The sequence below is a fragment of the Harpegnathos saltator genome, unplaced genomic scaffold, assembly GCF_003227715.2.
Source record: "Harpegnathos saltator strain DR-91 unplaced genomic scaffold, Hsal_v8.6 scaffold8, whole genome shotgun sequence".
Classification (NCBI taxonomy): Eukaryota; Metazoa; Arthropoda; class Insecta; order Hymenoptera; family Formicidae; genus Harpegnathos; species Harpegnathos saltator.
The window spans coordinates 2,644,500-2,652,370 of NW_020230648.1; positions in this window are offsets into that span (position 1 = coordinate 2,644,500).

The following is a 7,871-nucleotide window of genomic DNA, read 5'->3' on the forward strand; positions in this document are numbered from 1 at the left end:
TCAACACCGGATTCACATGCATACATTCCGTCCTATTCTTCCGTTGCATATGTCATACGTTAACAGACGAACAATCGGGTGTAAACGAAACTTAAACGCGTGCGCTTCATGCGATTGAGTGAAAGTAAAGTAGAGTGAAAAGCTATTTGCTGAGCTCCATTGTTACAGACCACACGCGTGTTAAGTATTACGTATATACAGGGTATCTGTAAAGTCCGACCTTACCCCTGGATCTTGGAAACGGCTTTAAATATGGAAAAATATTTCAGATAAAAGTTTCAGACAACTTTGAAGTTTCATATCTTAGCAATGGCTTACGCAAAATACAAAAATAAGTAGTGTTTTGAAAACGTCTCGACAAGGGCTATAAGAACATGTAATAAAAAATAAGAGGTTCCATTTAAGATAACATCGATCACATTAACCTGGCCTTGATAAAGTCATTCAAGGTCAAGTCCATATTTTTATCATGTGTCCTCCTCAATATCCTACAACTTTTGTCTGAAAAATTTTTCCGTATTTAAAGTCATTTCCGAGATCCAGGGGTGGGGTCGGACTTTACAGATACCCTGTACACAATGGCATGGGTATAATGGAGCGCTAATTAGAAGTACACGAGTAGAAGCTATTCAGACAAATGTGAAGTTCCAATACCCACACAACCGTTGTGCTTTTTGTGTCTGCAAATGAATATCCGATCACTGTCGCCGAGCAACCGTAAATGAATTGGACGATTGGTAAATTATATACAGTGCTGGACAAAATTATATATCTTTCAACAAATTAAATTTATTAGTATAACTATTTTTTTGACAAGTAGATGGATTATTAGTTACAAGAAAATCAAAGCATTTCAAAGTATTTGAATAAAAAATATATGAAATAATAAAAATTGTGCTCAGTTCATTTGTTAAACATTTATCATTCAATGTTGTTGTATTTTGCTCTGGACAAAATAAATCATGAACTTACATAGTATAATAATAATGTACGGAACTGTCAATATTTATATTTCGTTGCTCTGATATTGTTCGTCATTCTATTGTTTGTTTACATTGTAACATTGTAACATTGTCTACGATTAGAATTTGTATGTTTGAAGCCAATGGTAATTGTGATGAACAAGAACGATATCACGAAAGTGAATTTCTATTGATATTCGAAATTTAGTCATTCGCGATCGACAGAATGATGATTTATTCACAATTATCTTTTAGGATAATGGTTAATAAGTACTCAATTGGAGCAATGCAGCATATCTGGAAAAAATATAAATCACATGTGATTATAACAAATTATTCCGAAAAAGTCAAAAGCAGGCTACAACTTTTCGTGATGATACCAAAATCGTCCGAGTGATGAAATAAAATCCGAATCTATTATCACGAAACATTGCGGAATCGATAAACCTGACTGTCAGCAGTCGCACTGTGCATCGCAGGCTTAGAGAAACTGAATTGAAATGCGTATTCGCGTCCCTTCATCAATAAAATAAATAAGAAAAAGCGATTCGAATTTGCTAAGAAGTACGCGAAAAAATGCTTCTAGACTTCTGGAAAAAAATTTTGTGGCCCGATGAGACCAAGTTCGAGTTATTCGAACAAAAGCGGCGATCTAGTGTGTGGTGAAAACCTGTTGAGGCTCTCAAAGAAGTAAGTGCTCAGAAGACTGTGTCAAACATGGAAGTGGTAATATCATGATATGGGGGTGTTTTGTATGGTCTGGTAGCGGTAATTTGGCTCGAATTGAAGGCACTAGGACAGCAGAAAGATTTATCTATATATTGTATAAGAATTTTTGGAAGAAATAATATTGTATCCGTTATAATATTGGTTTTAAGGAACAACTTTATGTTTCAGTAAGATAATGACCTTAAGCATAAAGCTAAGAAAACTACTGCCTTTTTCAAATCTAGTAAAATAAAACTGCTCGAATGGCCATCACGATCGCTAGATTTAAACCTTATTGAAAATCTGTTGGCTTATTTAGACGAGGACGTGAATAAAATGAACATAACTGATAAGATATCGTACTATGCAACACACCAGAAGGATTGAGAAGAAATTGATCTTGAATACTTAAATAAATTAGTTGAGAGTAATTAGAACCGCGCCGACTAGAAGCAGTATTAAAAGTTAAAGGCCACACCAAGTACCAAGCACCACTAGAATTAACTTTATTTGTTTGTTAACTGTTACTTTTAATAATCTATTTTGTCCAAAGCAAAATACAATAATATTGAATAACAAGTCGTTTACAAACATATTGAGCATATAATTTCTATCATTTAATTTATTTAATCATTTATAATTTATTTCTCTGTTATTGAGAAGGCGTTTGAGGAAAAGAAATGTTCTGTTCTGCTGTATTTTTGGACGTAGCGCAGGCCTTTGACAAGATTTGGCACGAGGGAGTTGTATGTAAGTTAAGCAAATCATTACCAGGAAATCTGTGTAGACTACTGGAATCGTACTTATCTGAACGCAAATTTAGAGTGTTACAAAATGGTGCTAAGTCGGAATTTTATCAAATAAAGGCAGGTGGGCCACAGGGTAGTATCCTCGGATCTACCCTGTATTTGTTATACACCGCGGATATACCTACGGTCAGTAATATTACACTGACCACTTATGCTGATGACACAGTGGTCATGATGGTAAAAAACTCGCAAGAAGAAGCAACGAATAATCTTCAAAATGCTATAGATGAAATAGCAAAATGGATGCAGGATTGGAAGATCAAACTCAATCAGCAAAAATCGACTCATATTACGTTCACTCTGAAACGAACTGAGGCGAAACACTTTGTTTATATTGAAGGTCAAAAAATACCATGCAGTGACACTGCCAAGTATTTGGGTATTCATTTGGATATACGCTTGACTTAGAAGCATCATTTAAGAAAAAAGCAGAACAAATACGATTTAAAATTCGACAAATGTATTGGTTAATTGGAAGAAAGTCTAAGTTGGACCTGTATCAAAAAAGATTATTGTATGTAATGATCATAAGACCAATATGGACATATGGCATCCAAATCTGGGGATGTGCATCGGATACCAATCGAATGATTATACAACGATCACAGAATATAATCATACGACAAATTACTAATGCGAGATGGTTTCAAAAAAATGAAGATCTTCATAAGGATCTGAACCTGAAAAATGTAAATGAAATAATTAAGGAACACGCTTTAAGGCATGAAAGAAGATTACATGAACATATTAACGTGGAAGCTCTCCAACTCTTAGATACTGAGGGGGATATAAGACGGCTAAAGCGTAGAAAGCCAATGGATTTGGTGAAATGAAAGAGAAGGGGAAATATAACCCTAGCATAATGTATCGGTGTATACGGACTGCTATGTAGATATTTAAGAGCTTGGATAATGATCTAAGACTCAATACATGTTAAATCAATATTTGTAAAAATTATTACTTATTTGAACTACTGTTTGAGATTATATTAAACATTTTATTTAAAAAAAAATATATATATTTATTTATATATTTATTTATATATTTATTTATATATTTATTTTATCATTTTCTTTATTTAAATACTTTAAAATACTTTGATTTTCTTATATCTAATAATCAATTTGCTTGTTAAAATAATAATTACATCAACAAATTCAATTTGTTAAAAGGTGGATGATTTATTTTGTTCAGCATTTTATATGTAAATAGTAAAAAGAAAAAGAAGAAGAAATTCATTGATAGATAAAAACATTTATCGCAAACATGTACTCGTAAAATGCATTCCAGATTCAGATCTGAATGCTTTCTTTTTCTTTCTCGGGAAGTGACCAGACTGGGAAAAGGAAAGAGATGGTTGACTGGCCGATGCATGCTGCTATGTGAAGAGTCATATAAACATAAGATTTGCATAAATTTAAAAGATATGGGATATAAATCAGATGCAATAGCAACAAATGTGGATTGAAATTCAGATTCAGATTTGAGGTCGAATTGGAATAACCAGTAGCATAAAGTTTTTTTAAAAATTGCCTCTTACAGCACATAACACATCTCAATTCTTTGTGATTGATACAATCGAGTTAAGCGATATGCAAATATTTTGTCAAAAACGTACCGGTCTAATGTAAATTTTTCGTTCCATTAATGTTTAGTGATGAAAATTGGCGGCGGATAAAACACGTTCTCTCTGAATATCAAGCAGAAATGAACAAAAAAAAATGAATCTCACAATTAGATTTTGTGTCAATTATACAGAAATGTTCTGCATATCCGGCAAAAAGTAAGATTTAATTTTCAATAACATACTCTAGAACAATCGAGCATTATAATTGAACGATTACACAGACATATTTCCAAAGTACGAGTTTTCGTGGTATGCTAATCGCGATTATGATTTTTCATAGGAAATAAGTTTCTTTACAGGAGAGAAAAACTCAGGGGCGAAAGCCCTTGTCTTCCTGTATGATCTATGATTTATTTGTTAATCATTTTTATATAGAATGATTGCTCGGTGACCATTTTATATCGCTTCTTGAAGAATTGAGTAAAACACGAAATTAAAATTAAAATCTTTCACAATCATGGAAAAAAATTTCGTAGCAACTACTTATAGTAAAATGAATATACTAGACGAACACCATGAACAAATGTTATATAAAATCTAGTCATAAAAAGAATATTTTTGCAAAATTTACTCAAGATTGGGGTAAATGTTCACTTTAGGGGAATCAGCTCCGATGACATCGATGTTATAGAGGACATTTTACTGAGTAACCTTCAAAAAGTTTTAACCGTCGCTCATTATTTATTAAAGTTATTAAATTCTTTAATAACAAAAGTTATTAAAGAAAGAAGTTGAATATAATGAACATAATTTTCGGATACTTTTTTTTCTATAACGGTGGGGAAATCCATCATGGATACCCCCGCCCCTTAGGGAGGGCAGGGGTTATGCCGGACTCCTACCGACTAAAACCCCACCATGTATCTACCTTTCGGACCGTGGTGGAGGGAATCAGGGGAACTACTCCCGTATTCCCTCCCTGACAACTTTAGGACACTATATAGGTTACTCACATTGAGACAGATAATTTGTTTTGTTTACATGAGTGACAATCCTCCTGAGTGACAATTAAAAAGTTTTAGCCGTCACTCATTGTTTATTAAAAAGTAATTAACAAAAGAAATTTCATAAATAGAATGTAATTTTCCGACACTGTGTACATATTTAAAGAATGAGCACATGCTATATATGTCCTATACATGAATATATTCATCATATTGCTGACCTACAACTTCATCTGCTTTTTTAGTCGGAAAACATTTTTTTTGGTAATTATGCAGAAATAGGGTCCACCTCCCGATGTCAATAATTTTCACATATGTTATCAAGGTTCTGTAATGTTGTTCTGTAATGAGTAATGTTCTGAAAGTTTTAACCCGCGCTCATTGTTTATGACAAAGTTATGAACAAATGAAGTTTCATAAATTTTTCCATACAGTTAATCCAAACAGTATATATATATATACAAGTATATATATATATATACAAGTATATATAGAAAAGTAGGAAACAGTACATATAAGCAGGAGAGGAGCTTTGCCCCTTCCCCACACCCTTTCCCGAATAAATCCTAACCTAACTTAACTTATTGCATCTTTATATGAAAAGATTTCCTTAAAACCTATAACACCTAATTGTATGCAGATATAATAAATTAAATTGGGTTAGGTGATAGATCTTAAAAGAACTTGTTCAACAATGTCCAAAAATATATAAAGTGTGACGCTAATTTCTTAACGCCGACAAGTCGGCCCACGCGTCACGGTCTCTCACACGAAACTTAGGTTGGGCGCCAGCTGCGGACAGCCGCACCGTTCACCAACTCGAATCGTCAAAAAGTGCGACCGTGACATGGGACTCCAACGGGACCGGTAGCTCGTAGAGGTTTAAAGTCGGTAGACGGGATGAGTTCGGTTGGAAATCGGGAAAGCGTGAAAGAAGATAACGAGCGGTGTTTTGAATATCGAGATCATAATTTATTGTCATGGAGATCGGCACGCTCCGAAACCCCGCGGGACGATACAATTTTCCTCCGCTTTCTTCCGCGAGATCGATACCGCTCTGCGCAACACAACTCAACTCTCCGACGAGACACGCAAACGGAACATCGAAAATAATAGCAGGTGATCGGTCTTACAAATACGGGAACCTCCCGGCGGCGAGGTCCTTCTGGGTCGTCGTACGGGTTGCTTTCGCCTCTCGCTCACAGGTCCCGGCCGTAGATTCGCTCACGGTAGTCCGTTTATATGATCGGCAACGGTCGACGCACTTCAACAACGTTCCTCGAGATCGAAACACCAAAGTCTCTCCGTCGGGAGCGGAACACCAAAAAGAATCTCTTGGCCGGAGAGCAACCACGATTTGTTAATTTCGCTAGAGCGACCACTGAATTTTCTCTCTCTCGAGTGATATCACGAGACGACTCGTTTTTTTTGCGACAAACGAACTCAGCTCTCTCGTGCGAAAAACGGATCTCCTTCTTTCGAGAGCGAAAAACGGAAACTGACTTCTTTCTTTCTTTTGTCTTTCCGTTGCTCGGAAGGGGTTACTCTCTCTTTCCCTTCCCCTCTCGTCCAACTCATAGGAAATCCTTTCGCGAATCGCTGTTGTCGATCCGCGTTACGTATGCTCTCTCTCTCTCTCTCTCTTTCTCTCTCTTTCTCTCACTCTCTCTCGGTCTCTGTCTCGCTCTTTATTCCGCGAGCATGGTCTTCGGGTCCGTCTAGACGCTGTTTTTCGGCGAGCGGCCACGCGTCGTGGTCGTGGTCGCTCGACGGTATCCCGCCTCGCTCCGCTCGCCCCCTTCCGTGTTGTCATCTGGGCTTGTCTGACAACAAACACGGCAGCGGTAATTTCTTTCGGGACAACACATAATTTGCTAATAGGAAAAGAGAATAGAGAGCAATCACCTGATCGTGCCGGGCGACGAGCGACGTTCTCCATATTCTTCCTCCTGTCCTGCTGGTCGGCTCGGGAGGTCCAGGGGCACAAAATCGTGGGACACGAGACCGTCTCACCTGCGCGCTCTTAACACTAAAGCTTCCGCTCGAATTATTATAATCTCCCGGGGGGGGGGGTCAGTTCAGACTCCCCATGGCCCGCGCGATAATTTCTGCCCCCCGCGTCGCGATCGAGGTTTGGCCTACTAGTGACGGGCGTCCCCGCGGTTGCCACGTCACAAAAGATGCAATAAGTTAGATTAGGTTAGGATTTGTTTGGGGAGGGGTTGCGGAGGAGAGGCGAAGCCCCTCTCCTGCTTATATGTACTGTTTAACATTGTTTAATGTATATTATGTCTAAAGAAAATCTATCTATAAAATTTTGTACAACTTTTTGTTAATAACTTTTTAATAAATAATGAGCGATGGCTAAAACCTTTTGATTGTGATTCAGGAAGGTCTCCTTGATAATATATCTAACAGACAAGATCATCGGAAGTGGATCCCCTAAACAGGAGTTTTACCTTTATGTAACTTCTTTTGATAATAACTTTTTGATAAACAATGAACGACAGTTAAAATATTTTGAATGTTACTCAGTAAGATGTCCTCTATAACATATGTCAAGGTCGAAGTCATTGGAGCTAACTCCCCTAAAGTGAACATTTACCAAAATCGGAATATATTGGTAATTAATTTAGATTAGCGGAACAAATTCTGATGACTTTGACACATAGTTTTTGTGACATTCCATATGCTATATTTAATGTTTGATGCATCTATCGCGTTTTTTCCTTCGATTAACTTCGTGTATGTTTATTTTTTTTCATACGTATATTTACACGTGTCCTTGTCTTTCATGCAAGTAGTAATTATTATTACGTCT